General features: G+C 44.4%; 1 protein-coding gene across 5 annotated transcripts in view; it reads left to right on the top strand.

Moving 5' to 3' along the window:
• Window positions 1-4711: 4711 nt before the first annotated feature.
• PRICKLE1 (prickle planar cell polarity protein 1) overlaps window positions 4712-17662 on the top strand; it is a 65298-nt gene continuing 52347 nt past the window's right edge. For 2 of the 5 annotated variants that reach the window (XM_035544220.2, XM_035544219.2), the window contains exons 1-2: window positions 4719-4937; window positions 17000-17166. The gene's annotated coding sequence lies outside the window, so the exon portion shown is untranslated. Of the gene's footprint in view, window positions 4938-16999; window positions 17167-17662 lie in introns of all 5 variants that reach the window. The other 3 variants (XM_035544218.2, XM_035544215.2, XM_035544216.2) reach the window with 2 other exon arrangements.

Here is a 17662-nt window from a genome sequence, read left to right as displayed (position 1 = left end):
CCTCCAGGCAATGAAATGGCCACATTCCTGGGGAAAATGCTGTGAAAAAAAATCCATGGTAGCCTCATGAGAGTACAGGTAGGAGTCTAATGCCTAGTACTGGGAAACATTCTCAAAGGCCACTGGATTTCTCAGCCTTCATCTGGAACTAGAGAAATGCAGGGAGTTTTGGCATTATCTCTTGAACACAGTTAGATTCATCTGAGACCCCTCCAAAGGCAGAGTACAATCATGCACAGTTGGACTAGGAACAGAAATGTTCGGATGCCTTCCAAGAGCTGCTCCAAACATCACAGCAGCTAGCAGGGCTGACTCCAGCTCCGGTGGGAAGGAGAACAAGGCACAACAGCGGATCTCAGAAACACAACAGGGATTACTTACATGTATTGCAAACGAAATGTTGTTCTTTTCATCTCAGTCAAATTGCCCATTTTATCCTAGTCCAGAGGAGATAACTAGGCTAGAAGAACTGATGGAAAAGTCTGTGATCAAAGGCAGAGCATGAAGCCTTCAAATAAGAATGACATTTTAATCTGGGCAGGGAGGACAGAGTTAAACAACTATGGAGGATGCCTGGCAATGAAACCCATAAGGGACTTCTTTTAGCAGGCCATGCAAGGATTCAATAGACTTTTAAACAGAGCTCATGAAGGACCATGTAGTTGAAAAAGTTTTGGAGCCAAGGGATAAGGCCAAAACAAACAAAAAAGGCAAAAAAACAGCAGAGAGCTCTTATACAGAAATGAAGGACTATTGTAAAAATGAGCCAAAAAAGGAGATGGTGTAGCCTGAAACAAGACATGAACTGGAAAAGCTGAGAACGCACCCCCTCTCCCAAATGCAGGCCTGCATTCCAGCTTTGTCCTGACTCCCCACCAGGATGAAATTCCCTCCTTCTGCCCACGCTATACCCAGGCTTATGGGAGAAAAGAAATCCAACCGGGATGCCAAGATGGAGTCCTAGCACTCCTCCGCCTATCCCTGACTTGAATGGCTGGGGACAAGGTTTCCAACTAGCCTGCAAAGACCACCCAGCACTTGGAGTGGGTTTGATGGAGATTGTTGGGACTCCTGAGGACACAGAGGAGGAAAGTGGTGTGCCTGATAAGGCAGTGGGGAAAGCAAACCTATCAAGCACTGACATTCTGAAAACTCGCTATTAGCACTGCTTTGTAAGACTGTTTTTAAGCCAAATCTATACAGCTGATAAAGAACATATTGCTAGGTATAAGCCAAAGAAAAGAGTTGGTTTGATAAGAATCAGCATTTGAAGGCTTATGCCTAATTGCTTCAGGCAGACTACATGACTTGATTCTAGCTAAACTGGCCCAGAAGCATCCAATGCAGAAACAGAACAGGGTGTTCTCATTAACATTAATAATTGATGTGCTTCTATATAGCTTTTTGGACAAAAGGGCTGCACAAATATTGTCTGTGCCTTGCAAGTCCCATGTCATGCAAGACAGTTATATTCTCTGCGTGGAAACAGGGAGACCGAGGCATTCCTACTGCTACTTTGAAGTAAAAATAGGAAAAATGGCCATTGTACCTATTGTGGGCTCCCTTCCTAAAGGCACATGAAGAAATAAAATGTATAAAATCCAATGTACAGCCTTGCAGAAAGTGAGCAGCAGTTAAAGCATTGTTCTTCTCCAAAAGTCCCCAAATGAACCTAGAAGCTGACCTATGCTCACACCACTGCAAAAAGTTAAAAAAAATTAAACAATCCAATCTGACCTCACAAAAAATAAAATAAAACAACTAAACTAAACTAAACTAAAATAAAATAAAATAAAACCTCACCCCTAATCTGATGCTAATTTTGTTCTACATATAGAGTACAACCATCGTGTAGGCACCTGTGGGGTGGCCTAATGCCAGTATAAAACCACTATGCTTCACTCAAACTCTCCATCTCGAGGGATGGGTATTTCCTATTCCCCTGTACTTTAACTGCTTTAGTAACTAGACAGAATAGTCTGGCCTGTGTCATCTGTAGTGGCTGAATCCAACCTCTCTAGATCACAGGATCACATAACAATTAGAGTTGGAGAGGACATCTGAAGGCCATCTCGTCCAGCTGTCTCTTGCAGGCCAGGAGAGCCTCAAAGCTACATCAGTGCTAGATGGTATTTCTGCTACCTAGCTAAAGAGATATTCTTGTTCACCCACCTGCAGCTGCAGTTGTAATTTTCTACATGTGATTTACACAAAAACAGTTTTGTGTGACTTCTCAGCTATCAAAGGTCAGCTAGTCCTTTCAGATCTGAAAGCATGGGATACCTTAAGGGTAATAAGAAATACTAAAAGTAGTCACTGGAAGAGGCAAGACTGGAAAAGGAGGTCTTATGGATCGCTCTAGGCATTTCCTTCTGAGGTACCTGTGTGAATCTATACAGACACTTTTCCCTCTTAAAAATCACACAACTTTTCACACTTCACTTTTTAAGAAAAGCTTCTGCAACATAGGCTAAAAATTGCATTTTTTCACATGAAATTCATGATAGCTAAAGTCAGCACGACTTTCTAGAGAAAAAATCCTAAAGTTGGAACATATTTTAAGATATATTTTTCATATGTTAGATAAGTATTGCCCAGAGTTTCATGCAAGTCAGAGTTTCTATGTCAAGGTAACAAAACTGGGACTCAAGCCGCTTTTAAATTTGCTTATTGTCAACTTAGATGTCTTTTCTTGCATAAATATTTATGAAATATTCAACAAGAATTTAAGACAGACGAATAGCTATTTTAACCCAGGGCCTCTTTTCTGTGCAAGCTTTCCTTATAACCTCTCTCAACGCCCTGCAGTAGACCCCCGTCTTCAAATTATCTGGACTTCAAGTCAAAGAAAAGTGTCTCCAAGCAAAAAATGCAAACAGTACAGAAGGTAAGAATGCAACAACTCCAGGGGGAGCTGAACAGCTCCCACAGAAAGTGCAAAAAGTTGTTTGAGAATATCATATCCCTTTCCTCAGTACTTGTACTTCTGGGTTGCATTTTTCCCCATTGTTGGTAGGGCTATGAGTGTATTTTCTCCCCTGTAAAAACACAATATCCTGTAGGTCCAAGAGAACTGTTTCATCACAGCTACAGTTGGTAGCTTGGACATGCTTTATTTCTGTCCCTATAGTGAGAAACAGAGCAGGCTGTAACACTATTAAAGCAGTTATGCTGGATTTGCATTGCAGACAAGGCTGTAGAGTGGGTAAATTACATTACTGTAGCAAACTTCCCAGCCTACCCATATGGTTAAGTAGAAACTAAGGGTTTATAGCTTAATTAGAGGCATTTGTGAGTGAGGATCAGATAAACAGATATACAACTTAAAAGAGTGCATTGGCCATAAATTCTTTCATTCCAGATTCAGATCTGGTAATATATGACTGTAAATACCTCTGACAAGGTTATTTAAAAGCCAAGCAATCTTATTTCCTATACGTTTAGAGCTTGAAGTGGGAAGAAGTAAATGACGGAAATCATGTAGTGCTGCAAGCACAGTCTAAACATATTTAGATCTTAGTGATAAGTGCTACAGAAATGCTCGAAGAGGTGGCATGGAAGAGCACGGGACAAAGGACAAGCAGAAGCAGAGCAGCAGGAGTGTGCAAGCAGCCCTTTTGTCATCATTGCCGTCCTTTTCTTCTTATTCCTTTCAGAATGTATAATTTTCACTTTTCTACTTCATCCCTCATGTTTTCTCTTAAATTATAGGAGACATCAGAATTCAGCCTGATGGAAAAAGTGATGGAGACCTCTGCTAATGAGGTGTCACCTGTCTGTCCAAGAGTCTTTGCTTTCTCTCTGACAACATCCACGCAGACGCAGTCTGGAGGTGCTTATTTTCAGACTTGGTTAAGATTTAAAAGGAGATGTTCGACTGTGTGCTGGTGATGCTGCATCCAGACGGCGAGGAAACAGAGCAGAGAGGCAGGGTGAGAACTGCAGCTGAACCTTCCAAGGCGCTAAGTGGGTCTGACACTCTCGCCTGCAATAAACTTGTAGCCTAGGGTCGTAGGCTAAGGCAGCTTCCTGTGAGGGTTGCGTTTTTGTTTCTTTGGCTACAGAAGGACGGCTTTGACCAGATTGAATTCTAGATAATACACTTACTCTCCCAGCACAGGAAAACCAAATGTGCTTCAAGACACGAAGGGAAAACTGTCATTTCCTAACCCCGAATAATTTCTTGTGCAGAGTCGAGAGAGGCGCTGCCGGCCAGCAGCACGCTTCTCAGCCTTGGAGCGAACTCCAACTGCGGTTGTTTCACCGAGCGGGGAGAACCTGTGATCCCCCAGCACCCCCTCAGCTCACATTATCTCACAGGGGCGTTTATCTAAAACCCCACAGACACCATCGTTGGACGTCCCCTCTGCTACCCATCCTTCACGAGCGCGTTTCTCCTACGGGGCTTAGGGACTGCGGGACCACTGCAGAGCCAGGAGCGGGCTGCGGGTGACCGAGGCAAGCTCCGGCGGCCTGGACGGAGACTGGGCAGGGCAGGAAGGGACGGGAAGGAGCCCGAGACCCCAGCCCCAACCCCGATCCCCGGCGCCGGGCCCCGAACCCGCGCCCCCGAGTCCGCGCCCCCGGACCCGCCCCTCTCCCCGCCCCCTCCCCGTTCGCCCCGCCCCCTGCCTTTTCCCGACGGCGATTGGCGGGCGCGGCGGGCGGCAGCCAATGGGCGCGGCGGAAGGCGGCCGCCGCCGTCCCGGGCGCGGAGCGGCGGAGCCCCATTAGGGCGGGGAGCGGCCGCGGGCAGCGGGCACTTGCGGCGGGGGCGGCCGGCGGCGGAGCGGATCGGCTCGGCTCGGCTCGGCTCGGCTCGGCTCGGCTCGGCTCCGCTCCGCTCCTCACGGCAGGGCACGGCACGGCACGGCACGGCACGGTCCCACCGCGCTGCCTTCCCCGCTGTCAATGCGGGCGCCCCGGCGCCGCGGGAGGTAAGCACCGGGCGGCACCGGCACCGGCACCGGCAGCGGGGGGCGGTGGTTGCGGGGCGCCGAGGGTCCCGCCGGGACCGGCCCGGGGCTGGCAGCGGTCCGGGCTGACCCCGCTCCCGGGAGCGGACACCCGCGGGTCCCGTCCCTCTGCAGAGACACTCGATGGCTTCTTATTTTATTTTATTTTTTCCTTTATTTTTTCCTTTTTTTTCCTTTTTTTATTTTCCTTTTTTTTCTTTTTCCTTTTTCTTTTTTTTTCCATTTTCCTTTTATTTTTTTCTTTTCCTTTTTATCTTTTCTCCTTTTTATATATTTTTTTCCTTTTCCTTTTTATTCTTTCTCCTTTTCCTTTTTTTTTTTTTTTTTTTCCTTTTCTTTTTTTCCTTCCTCATTTAAGGAAAATTAATCTTCCCCCCCACCCCCCCCCACCGGGGTGCTGTGAGCTCAGTGTCCCCCCATATAATTTGTCTCCCCTCCGCTGCGGTTCATGGGGTGCGTGGGGCACCCCATAGATTACCGCCGGTAACCTACGCCTTGAAGCCTGTAAGGGCGTCAGGGGGAAGCGGCCCCACAAGTTGGCTGGTTGCGGTGCTGGGCAGCCTCCGAGCGGTGTGCCTTGCATGGCAGGCTGCGGGCCACCGCCGGGACGGGCTGCTTTGGCCCCGTGAGCTCTGGCGGAGCACCGGGACGTGCTGGTGGAAGGCGTTTGGCCCCTTGAGCTGTGGTGGAGCAGCGCAGGGGATGGCGTTGCTCGGATCAGGGCAGGCTTGGAAAGGGAGCGGAGGAGGAAGGCAGGGATGCTGGCTGCGGTGACAGATTCTCTTCTTCTGAGCCCTGACACCAGGACAGCTTATGGGGCTGGTTAACCAAAGGACACGGAGCTACCCCTTCTGGATAACAAAAGGGGCCGCAAAGAGCGAGCCCAGATCAGTCGTATAAAAACCTTACCGTCGGCCGGGCAAGGTGTGCGTGCGGGGACCTTACAGGGTTAATAGCTGAGCTATTAAGATTGGAGTCAGATGTGGGTAAAAGCAACAGGAGAGTCTGTTTTTTTCCCTAATATCCTGTACTATGATAACTCTAAAGAAGGTAACTGTTTGGAGAGAAAAAAAAAAAAAAAGAAATCTGTTTCAATTTAAGATTTATTAAGCAAGAAGAGCCTTACGTAAACACCAGAATCCTTTTCTTGTTTAGAAGGGCAAGAAATGGCCAGAAAATGTCAGCCAAACTTGAAAGTGGAAGAGCACAAACTATGCGTGGATTTTCATGCGTGTGTGCAAGAATGTTCCTGATGGCACTTCCCACCAGCTTCTTCTGCATCTTACAGGGATGGGGGCATTAACAGGGACTTGTGGAAAATGCCTTCTGTGCTTTATTTTTCTAGCAAACCAGTTCTTTCAAACGCTTAAGGCGTTTTGGGGTTCATGAGCAGAAGACAGCAAGTGTCCTCCAAAGGAGGAGAAACGGGGAGCTGGGTTTTACTTACATACATAAGTTGGGAATGTAAATTTGTATACACGACGGAGATCTGAAGAATGACTTGGCACACTAATGACCTGGCTTTTCAGAACTTCAAGAGTTTGGTCTGTCTCCCCCTATGGTTATAATAAGAGATTAAATGCACTTGGCATATTTAATTAATTAGCATATGAAAATCAGATGGCTTTGACTTTGTCATTGTTTTCCTGTGAAACTTTTCTATGCTAATGAACGTCTACATTTTACAGAGGAATTTAAATGGATTTGGTTTGTATTATGCCTCTGCAGATTGCTTTGACCCCTTCTAATGCCCCAGCCTCTGTATCCCTGCCAAAAAGCCCTTTCCCTGTGTAACGTGGCTCTTGCATAATATATTGTCAGCGGCTGCTGCGCGCAGCTTCGAACGGAACGGACCGAGAGCTGCACTTCGGTGTAAGGGCTCTGCCTGCTTGGGTGCTAAGCCTCCTCATTCCAGAGGTAACGAGATGCGATGATGGAGTCCCTCTAAAACAAACAAGCTGGGGTTTGTTTCCTTTCTGCCACTACGCTGTCCTCCAGCAAGGAGATCCCTGCTGGAGCTGAGGGGGGGGGGTATAAAAGAACACGCTCGGAGGCATCGCTTCTTATTTTTTGTCACGACAGTGATCCCTAAGTAATCCTGGGAAACTTGTTCAGTGATCTTGTGTTGCGTTAAGAATACTTGATGATGAGATGGGTGCGTAACGACCAAGTGGCTTGTATCAGTATTAATTTCCTCCCTTGTATCGAGGATTAAGCTTCAGTTTGGCCAGTGCTGTTTTCTGTTTATGCTTTTTTAAACAGAGATAAACTCGAGGTTAGCTCTGTCCGCTGGTATATGCTCCCTGTGAGCCCTGCATGCTTAGGTCCTGCTCCTGGAAGTGTTTACAGAAATGAGTAGCTTTTACTTGTAAGCTTGAATTGTTTGGATTAAGAGCTGTATAATGGGAAGAACCAGCATGGAGGGATATAATGCAGCAATTCCTCATCTTCCCCCTCCCACCTTATTGCTGAAGAGTGATGGGAAGAAACGTGTTTTACAAGTCATAGCACACTGAAGTTGTGACATTTCTGGCAAAAATGCCAAGACAGACTATCACATCACTTCACAATTTGCCAAAATTACATGTTTTTTACAGAACCAGAAACCTTGGCTGCTGCTGCATCACTATCAAAAGGATATTTCCGGTTACTGAAGCAAATTTCTCAAGTGATCTGCCATAATTCTTCGTGTTTTGTTTGTTTATATTGTGAACTGAATATGTGGTCCTTTTTTTTGAGAAACTAAGCAAATGATCCCCATGTGAGCTGACAATTCTCAAGCATATCCTTGTGTGAGGGGATTTTTTTTAGTGCACGAAATGAGTGAAGTGCTCAGGCACAGGAGGCATGAGCCAATACAAACACTTCCAGGATTTCTAAAATATCTGCAAATGGCAGCTTCTTGCTAGTTCACCTTTTCTTGGAGCTCTGCCTGGAAGGCTAACTTCTTGAAAGTTCTTAAATACAGCCATAAGATTGGTGAGCTGCTCTTCAAGACCATTGTGAACCTCTTGGGCTCGGAGTGTTTTTCTAGCTAGTAAACCCGTGGTAGACAGTCTCCCAGGCAGGCCTTTCATTTCCAGTGGATTACGCATCAACAAAAGCTGGAAGTGTGTTATTTCAGTTGTTCTGTACTGAAGTCATGTACTCCTGTCTAAGATTCGTGTTAGAAACATTGATTTATAGCACCCAATAGCTTGTGCTGTTCTGCCTTGTGTGCTTCTCTCCGTTCTCCTCCTCTCTGTGCCGCCCCCTCCTTTGCTCTCCAGTTCTACCAAGTTGGCTGATAAAAGTATTATGGAGCGGGATTACAGATCTATACCTGTAACAGTTTTATTTGCTTGCCCTTTTTTTTAATCAGAGCACAGATGCCACAGCTTGCAATTACGGTCTTTGACTTCAACAATTCTTTTTTTTTTTTTTTTTGAAATGTTTCCAGTTGCACAATATTGGCTTCGTGGAGCAGCCACATGCCAAAAAGCATTTCCAACTGCCTTCCAAATATTGAAATGTGATTGCTTTGCTTTTTTTAAAATAAATTTTGTTTCCTGTGATGTTTTTATAATCACTTTTTTTAGCTTGTTGCCGTCTAATTTTGCATCCACTGGCCCCAGTCTTAATATTATATGACCTCCGAAGTAGGTTTCTCTGATGGCGATGTGCCAAATCCTAAGTCTAATCTTTGTGTTAATGTAGCATATATGAAAGCTCTGGCTTCCCACAGGATTTGATCACTGATTTGTATAAGTGCAACCAATGTGATTAAAAATCTGCGTGTCAATACCATGATGTTTATAATAAAACCTACAGAAGTTTTTGAAATGGGATGATGTTAGTCCTTAAAAAAAGGAAAAAATTGAAGTGACTCTGTCTGGGTTTCTGAAAGCGTTTGAGTGTTCTCAAAAGAAAGTAACAGACACAGCTATGAATATAGCAACGTAGGCTTCAGGGCTGCACCACCATGCTGGGTGGTACAACTCTCCATCCATCCTCTCGTGTTGCAAGAAAGCTGCGTCTTCTCTCACTAGTCTTTACGCCTGCATTTTTCGTTTCAGTCACTTGAATAGTGCAATTGAATTTCTAAAGGTATTCTAGACAGATATTGCTATACCCCTCCTCGAAGCACACATCTCTTCGGTATTGCTCCCGCGAGGAATATAAACCTCCTTCGACACAAGCACTGCAATTGTTCAGCTCTACCCATTTTACCCTCCCATGATCTCTTCATTAATGGAGTACCTGTGTGACGGGGATAGTGCTGGCTCAGCAAGAGCCTGCCTAGCTGCAGAGGCACTCTTGCTCAACCAGCTGAGCACGCTGGCTAGTCAGACACTGCCCTCACCCATGGCCCATTTCTCTTGCAACACGAATGCACAGTAACCATGGTACAAGTTTAAAGCCTCCTTGCACTTTCAAGTGTGGATCAACTCATCTAACCGCAGCAAAAGCTGAGTGGTTTCAAAGTATGTTAAAAATTAGTGCCTGATTAGCGAAGGTGTTTTCTAAAGATCTCTTTTTTGTAATCCAGTGCTGTAGTTAATAAATCAGAAGTTTGTGTTTGTGTGCTTGCTTTACGATGAAAGTATTTTGACTTTATTTTGGCCTTTTTCCAGAAGTGTCATATCTTTGCAGGTTCCGTATTTCTGTAGAAAAATACAAGCTGAGTTAACAATTCAAAATGTGAATATTTATATAATTTTTAAATGAATTTTATGAAAGTGTTGAAGAATTGTCTGAACCTAGTGCATTTGCATCTCTCTATGCAGACTGCCGAATGAATTATGCTAGGTCTAGAACCTCACTGGTGAATTGCAGATGTCTTTTTTACAGAGGTATACATATGGCTTGCCGAGAGCTTTGAACTGCTTCCTCAAGCTTTGCTCATCAGAAAGATCACATGGATAAATTCCTTGTGAGTTTTTCCTGTCTTGTTTGCAGAGCATGGTGGGTCTGTGTGATAAATATTGAGTTCCCATTCATCCCAGTACCGAAATGAATGTTTTGTGCATATGGAATATGGGAGTAAGATACACAGAGGATATGTTTATATGTAACAAAATTAGTAATTGAAAATGAATGCAAAGGAACTTATAAGCCTGAACAGCTTGGCAGGCCAATAGCCAACAAATGTCTTTGAGTACTGCCAAACACACAAAATGCAGCCCAGGCTCTCATCTGTATGGAGGTCCTGGAAGCGTGCTTTGCTTCCAGCCTCGTGAGGACGTTACCCAGAACCTAGCTTTGCTGTCTTCTCAGCAGTTTGGTGTTGGTCTGGAGTTCCACAGGTGTCCGTTGTGGCATACCTCTTGCAGAAGAGCAGTGTGAGCTGCCTGAAGCAAGCAGTCATGTTGTGGCATTGACCAGCCTTGGGAGGGTACAGGGAAGGGAGGTGAGTACCAGAGTGAGGATGGGGAGCTTACCTCCACCTGAGGAGAGCACCCCTCTATAAGTGTGAGTCTCAGTTACTGCCACTGTAGTTAAATGTGAGCTGCCAAAAAGCTGTTGAAGTGCCTGCCCTGGCACTCTGCAAGTTGGGCACAATCTAGTTTGCTACTTGTGAGCCCAATAAATACCAAGCCTCACCCCAACCCTCCAGTCAATCTGCTTGGACAATCTTTGTGGGGGGTTTCAGGTGGTATGAAGCTGTAGTTCAGTGGTCCAGCCTATCAGCCAGTTTCTTTCTCAATTTATGATTTTCCTGTTTACGTAGAACTGATTTTCTTGTGCAAGACCAGCTCTTCTCTCTGTAAGAGTAGCTGCTGATGTATTGAACTTGAGTGTTGTAGGTATGCGATGGAACTGAAGTGACCTCAGTGACATGCAGTCATCAGTTTCGTTGCTGCATGTTTATTGCTTTTCAGATTTCTTTGCAAAATCTCCTCTGACACTCAAAGTTCTATTGTCTAGTTCTGAATCTGCCACCTTCTAGGCTGTAATTTCAGTGGGTTTATTTTCAGTGTCTCCCTGTCTTTCTTCTCTGGCACTATCTGTTTATAAACCTTTCTGATATATTAGTTGCTAAGCATGTCTTAATGTCTTGGAGTTGAGTGTAAAGAGCTACTAATATGATGGAGACTCTTTGACTGTGGTATAGTAGCACAGAAGTATATTTGCTTGCCTTATTTTAGGAATTGAGGTGATACCAGGCTGCTGTTCCTGTAAGGGTGTGGTGTTTTTGTTCTTTTCTTTGTACAACTCAGTGTTCAACATTTAAGTACTAACTCCAAAACATTTCAAGTTGTATATTCAAAAGCATAGGTGTTTGTTCTTGGGTCTCTTTCCACCTTCCCACAGCCTCTGGAAGTAGACTAATGCTTTGAAAGAACATCTCTCATGGAAACTAGCAGGCAGATCTTGAATTATGCGATAGGTAGAAGCCCTCCTTCTTCGTCCAGTTCTGTGCATTTACCTTCTTCCTGCTTTCTGTGTCATACTCAGTCAGTCAGGACTTAATGCCAAACTGGGAAGACAATCCAGACTTGCTTTTCAAAAGGAGACTTCAGGCATATCTTTTTACTGAAGTGCAGGGGAAAACTTAAGTATATGAGCTGTGACACTGGTTGTGCACATGAATGAGGGTGGGGAAAGAGCATCTCCAAGCTGGTAGTTACAGTCATACTCTGGCAGTGTTGGGCTCTGAGCTATGAATGACTTTAATTTACTATTAAGATGGCACCCCGATACAGCAATGAATTCAGCCTGTATTCCCTATGTAAATGCCCAAGGTATGTCCTATGCAGCGTTGCCTAGCTGTGCTGGCATGGTTCAAGCAGGGACCTAGTGTTGGGTTGAAAAAATACGGTGTTTTGGAGAGTTTCTTGTTTCATTTTGTTTGAGTGGGCTTTCCAAACCAGTATAACAGTTGTCTCAGTACATGGAGTTCCTCTTTCATGACCTTAGCAAGGATCTTTCTAATTGTGAGCTGCTACCTAAAGAAATGATGATAAAGCAGTAGCTTCAGTTGTGCCATAGGCTCCCAGTAGGTCCAAACCATGAAGTTGTTCTGCCATCTCTAAATCATTTAGTACTTCGTCAGGCCTGACTTCTAGTGGTAAGTGGTGCTGGTTGCTCTTTCTTACTACTGTAGTACTGGCTATCTGAAAGACTCTGAAGGGTTTGGGGAAGATTTTATTATGAGTTTGGGTGTGAGTAATTTAGGCACCATTTTCTAGTACTAGAAATCGTTCAGATCCCCTTCCCAGTTTCGGAGAATGGAAAGTCTATTCTTCACAAAGAAAATGGCCCTGTCCTTACTCTGTAGAATATCAGTAGGAAAATATAAATCAAAAATGTCTGTTAGAAAGCAAATGTAATACTTATTTCTAACAATTTATTTAAAAGCCAGCATAATGACTGGGTTTCTGACTTCTTAATGTCAATCCCAGGTCTTTTAAAAAAAAAAAAAAAAAAAAAAAAAAAGAAAGGGGGAGAGGTGTGGATAAACTGCAAGCTCACCACCACCACTACCCCCAGCTAGAGCCTCTTTGCCTGCCTTCACTTTGTGTACTCTATTGGTTTCACAGTTCATATACTTGTGTTTTTTTAAAATCTCCCCCTGTACTCTGGTGGGAAACATGTCTGCAGTTTCCTTTTAAACACACAAGGCTTGATTCTCCTCTCACAATGGCATAAATTGTGAAGAACTCCACTGAAATCAACGAATGTAAAGACATGTAAAATGGGGTGAGAGAAGAGTCCAGGCTCTGGTTTCTATTTTTAAGTGAGTCTGGGTAACCTAAAATTGTTCAATGTGCCACTGTGACTTTATTTTATACGTATCAGTTGCTATACTTGTTTCTCTTCATACATAATGTTTCATTTTCATATATAATACATTACAGCTAGTAATCAAATCATGATGCATGTTTCTTTGATTTAATACCTCAGTATTGGTACATCAACTTTGGTAGTTAATAATCAATATGCATGGTAAAGTACTTACCTTCCTAGGGTCAGACCCTACAAAATGTCTGGAGTGTAGCCGTATTTCTGTGCATGTCCCAAAGGAAAGACAGGATTGACTATGTCCATACATCTTTAATTTTCTTTGTGGTTTTATATTCTCATCTGTGAGTCTTGTTCCTTGTTATCCAGGTTCAAGATACTCATTCTACATACACAAAACCTTTTCAGCTGTTTTTCCTGTGCTTGTGAAGTGTTTGGCTCCATTCTTATGTTTTGTGCATACTCAAGAATTTATTTTAACTCCAGGTTTTCTCTGAACAGCTAAGTACTTGGCAATAAACCTGGAATATCCACACACAATTTCTGCCATTGCTTAAGTTTGGGTGGTTGTTAACATTTGTTTATTTTTTGGCAATGGGTTATGGTCCTTAATTGCCATCATTCAGTTATTTGACTACTGAGATTATACAGCAGTGCTGTAAAAACTGTTCATGCTAGCTATGATCTGTACATGTGTGGGTATCTTTGAAAACAGTCGCTGCATTCATTAACCAGTGCAACAGACTCCAACCTTGCCACTGTTTAGTTTTTGAAATTAATGCAGTATTCTCTACCTAACTGAAACGCTGCTTTGACTGCCTCTTTTTATGGTTTAAAAAATAACATGAAATAGTTGACTCCTATAACGCATTCTAACTTGGAGGAGATCTATTGGCTCATTTGATTTTTTTATTTTTTTTCTGTGTGAGTAGCAAATTGCTGATGGCCACAAGGAAGTCTCTTTAAACTTGAAGAATGGGGTAGACTTAGTATATCACTTAAACTTTCTCCAACATGATGTGAGTGAAATCCCTGTGGTGTTTAGCCTCTTCTACTGTTCAGTTCTTAAGCTTTCATCTCCAGCTTTAATCTGCACCTCCCTGTCCCCCAAGGGTGTTAAGCCCCAATAGCTTGCTTTCCTATTGTATGTGTTATATTGGTGAAGTATCAAGTAGAGAAAATACTTAAGCTGATGCTTCTCACCTTTGTTCTGGTAGAGCAGTCCTTGTTGTGGACGTTACTCAGTTGTAGACTGACATTCTTCTGAATGCGGAGTTGTGCTGGATGTCTTCCCAGTGGCAGGTCTTGTTCATTTCTAATCTGATGGCTTTGAGACTTATTTTGGCCTGCCATTTTTAAAGCATTTTTAAGCTCTTCTGAGACTCATTATGTGGAGACTGGAGCGCATGGCTGGAAGAGATGCTAGTTTTGGTAGAATTTTCAAAGTATGAGATGCAAAAGTTGTCTTTGAGTACAAGAGAAACAAAAGGGTACTGAGACTAGGAAGTGAGAGACTGTGGGAAAATTAGTTTCTCTAATGCAAACTGGGTATATACAGCATGCTTGAAGGAAAAAATGGAATTTGCCAAGCAATCTAAAGCACCTTACCAGTTTTGTGGATGAAGCAGCTTCCACTGAAAAGGTTTAGGAGTAAAAAAGCATCCTTCCAGCTTTGAATTGGTGTCAACCACTGCAACCAATAAAAAGACAGTATCATATAATAAGGTTGACTAAAGTCTCTGAAAAGACTTCATCAATCTGCTGTGTAGGGAAATGGGTGACAGAAGACTTGACCTCAGGAAATGAAGATGTATTTAGAAAGATGCAGAGCTTGAACTTGTTTGGAGAAGTTGTTTCCACAAATACCAAGCTGATGGTACAGTGATTCTGCTAGACAGAAGTCTGCTTTGGAAACAGCTCTAAACCTAAAGTAAACTTTAGAAAGCAGTCTTTCTAGTAAGTAATTCTACAGCCATTTGCTTGCAATCTTGGTTTGTATGTAGGTATCATTTAATTATAATATATATATATATATATATATATATATATATATATATGACCACTGGATAGGTTACGTACCTATCCCAGGCATCTTTTAAAAAGTAAAAAAGGAAAAAAAAAAAAAGTGTGGGATCAGGAGCACATGGCACTTGAGTCAGATTGCTGTTCATTTAGAGGTCCATGTGATGGTATGCAAAGAAGGGAAGTGTTTATTAAAATACAAAAGTGTTAGGACAAAGACATTCATGGGGGAGAGGAAGAGGAGGGCAAATCAACATTTAAAAAAATTCCAACAGACTTTAATTCTTTTTTGAGTCTGTGGTCTGTTAAGGAAGGAAAAAACAAAAATTAAAAGCTGGTGTACTGTGTAAGGGTACATATAAAGATACATTTCTTGACATCCTTCCAAAATTAGTGTTTAAAGACTATTTTGTAACCACGTCTAACAACATTCTAGTAGCCTTGGTTTTCTCTCCTGTGAATCAGTTCTGGCCTTCACGTACAAATTAGTTTGTTTTGTGGTACTGCATGGAATAAAATAGATATCAGAAGGACATACTGCAAAATAATTATTTCCAACTTTGACTGATGTATGCACGCAGCCTGGTGCAGGTATGAATTTCTCCCTTTAAAAAGTCAGAAGACATGTGAGCCTGTGCATGCCCACCAAACAGCCTTCTATTTAATTAAAAAAGTGGTCTTTAGGGCTATAGGTTAAAATAACTTTTTGGAATTTCAGCCTGGGGAGCAGCTCCAGGGCTGAAGTGTTACTGTAGCTGTTAAGCCAGTGCTGGAAAGTGAATTGCTGGCCCAGGGGGCAGAGTATGCCTGCCTGAGGACGTGTAGGTGAGTCCCAGAAGTCACTGCCATACAGTCTGGCTGGGAGAAGATCACAAGAGAACAGTCACCTTGAAACTGCCTAAGTGTCAAATGCAGAAGGAATGATAGTCCTGGACACTTTTTGTTTTAATACTGAGATACGGGCCTTGAGTTTTAACTATTTGGCTGTGCAAAGGAAACCAGACTTCTCTCTCGGTGCCCGCCTGGGATCTCTTGAAGCAGGTTATTCCAGGGAAGAGATCAGAGGCAGGGTGTGCCAGCAGGTGGATGATCAGCCCAGTGGAGTTGGCAGACACCGTGCACAGGCTCCAAGGTGGCAGAAGACACGCTCCTCGCTGGTCGGTGGGCTGGTGAGGCATGGGAGCTCGTAGCCTGCAGTGGTAGGACTTTGGCCACTATCAGCCTCCTGTGGAGACCTCTTGGTGTTGGTGGAAATACTTTGCGTGCTTTTATCTCCTCATCTGGGAGAGGTGTGAGGAAGTTGTGACTTCAAATGTGGTGTGATGGGAAGGCTAACAAATGTGATAAGTTATTGCTCTTTCCCCGGCTCTCTGCAACACGGAGCCCCGCAGGAAGCAGGAGCAGGATGGCCGGTGGCCGTGCCGCTTCAGGAGAAGCGGGTGGCCTTGCCGTGCCATCGGCCGAGGCTTGGAGGCAGAAGTAAGCGGCTGTCGCTGCAGAACGACGCCGGCTCCAGCCGCAGCGCAGTGCTGGGCCGGTGGGGGGCCGGGAGGAGCGGCGGGGAGGCCGCTAGGTGGCACCCGTGGGATGGCGCCGGGCTCCGGCCGGGGCTGCTGAGGGGAGGCGAGGGCGCGGCGGGCTGAGCGGGCCCCGGGGAGCTGCCGTGGGGAGCCCCCAGCCCTGCCCTTTAGGAAGGGAGCGAGGCTGCCTGTGCTTCTCTCAGTATGCTTCGTGACACTCGAGAATTAAATAAAGTGTACTTCCTTTCCCTCAAATTATTATAATCCTACTTGAAATGAGGCAAATAGGTGGATTTGAAGGGCAGAGAGCAGCCTGCCAATGCAAGAACCAGGGGGCTCGTTATCTTTTCCATTCCTCTGCTGCTTTTGTCTCTGTCAATCTGCTGCTGTCCCAAAATTGTATTGAAATCCAAAAGAAAAGGAAACATGCCTGAGGATCCTCGCCCATATGCTCAAAAATCTGTTTGTATGAACAGAACACCTTGGGGAGTGATACCTCATCTACCTCATCTCACTTTCCTGTCTGAAGTAGGTGGAGCAGATTTTTTTTTTTGGGGGGGGGAGCGGGGGGCGTTATGTGAAGAGTTTGAGAGTGTGAAATGAAATGAGACTTCAGTCTCAGCCTGTTCAGGCCTGAGAGAGGGCGAGGTAAGGGAGACCTAAGGCAGAAGCCAGTGCAGTGGTGGTCTGTGTGATGGACTGTGGCCCTCCATAGTGGGAGCATGAGCCTTTCCTCACCAAGCTTTCTTTCCCTAGAAAACCCTCTGACAAGCCTGTTGTGGTAGCTGCTCCGTGAGGATGTAAGTGGTTTACTCCCCGTCTGAGTGAATGAATGGAGACAATAGCCTGATAACAGCAGTTCCACAAACATGGGAGACAATGGAAGAAAACCAAACACTTTGAAGTCTGTCTCCAGGCCCCTGGTAAGCTGCCCCAACTAGTTTAACCAGGCCTGGGAGATGGGGAGGGAGGAAGAAATGGGCTTTGCTGAATACCCCAAGGAGCACTTCCTTATCATCCTCATTCCTAGAGAGCCTTTGTGCTGAAGTGAGCCTGTCCTGCAGATACAGGACTAAGATAGGCCTACCTGAAATGCATCTGGTGGGGTTAAGCATTCATGTGTCCCTGTGTACATAGAGTTAATGATAGATCATAAAGAGGGGGCTGTTTGGGGTCAGTAACTATTGGTCATTCTTTCCAAGGAAAGACAGGCAGGTGCTAAGTTCAGGTCTGAGTAATCCTGTTTGGCATACAAACTGTGGCTGTCATCGTTCCCTCTACAGGCCTTGAGAAGAAAAGGGGCACCGTAGGAGGTAATGGCAATTTTAGGTGAACTGCTCTGTCCACTGAAAGCATCTGTTTCCACTAGTTATATAGAGGAGGGATGCAACTCAAGTGGCAAACAAGAGAAAAGGTAAC

Source organism: Cygnus atratus, chromosome 1, assembly GCF_013377495.2.
Source record: "Cygnus atratus isolate AKBS03 ecotype Queensland, Australia chromosome 1, CAtr_DNAZoo_HiC_assembly, whole genome shotgun sequence".
In the NCBI taxonomy this organism is placed as follows: domain Eukaryota; kingdom Metazoa; phylum Chordata; class Aves; order Anseriformes; family Anatidae; genus Cygnus; species Cygnus atratus.
The sequence above is the reverse complement of the archived record's forward strand: the minus strand, read 5'-3'. Positions and strand labels throughout refer to the sequence as shown.